Here is a 755-nt window from a genome sequence, read left to right as displayed (position 1 = left end):
AACTGTTTGCAAGTAATTCTCCAGTTATTTGCTGATGATTTTGTGTTATGCATATTTTTGTACTTACGGGTTCGTTACCTTTACGAGTGGAATTAATAATATTCCACATGACTTTTTGTATGATTGTCTTGCGGCTTTTAGTTCATTTTTGTATGTTTCATTTAACTCACTGTCCACTTTCTTAAAATGTTTGAGTTTCCGCGATAGTTCGCGATAAAGATTGACTGAATTTTTTTAGAGAAATTAGGTTTGGTGTAAGCCATTGCTGTTTTCTATTCTCTTTGCGGCGTTAATGAATTGTTTGTACTTCTGTTTACTGTTTTGCTGAGTATTATTTCTTGGTGCATATGATCCGAAAGGCCATTTTCCACTGTTTTAACTGTGTTATGTTTCATATTGCTCGATATCATAAAATTGTCAATATATGTACCAGTTTTTGATCCGATTCTGGTTGGCTCAAAAATAGTTTGTTCAAGCCCATATGCAATATATCTTTGAAATTTTGACAGTGATATTTATTATGCATAAGGTCAATGTTAAAATCTCCTCCTAACAAAATGTTTCTCTCCGGTCTAAGTAATTTATTTAGAAGTTCATTTAGAATTATAAAGAATGCATCTAGATCAGCCCCACTTGGTCTGTAACAGACAACAATGACAAGATTTGAGATTTCAATCGCGCTGCATTCAAAAACGAAAGTTATCTGTCTGTCAACAATTAAATATCCATAGGGAAGGTTTTGAGGAATTGAGTCG

The sequence above is a fragment of the Photinus pyralis genome, unplaced genomic scaffold (genome assembly GCF_008802855.1).
Source record: "Photinus pyralis isolate 1611_PpyrPB1 unplaced genomic scaffold, Ppyr1.3 Ppyr1.4_LG6, whole genome shotgun sequence".
NCBI lineage: Eukaryota > Metazoa > Arthropoda > Insecta > Coleoptera > Lampyridae > Photinus > Photinus pyralis.
This window is presented reverse-complemented; position numbering follows the sequence as displayed.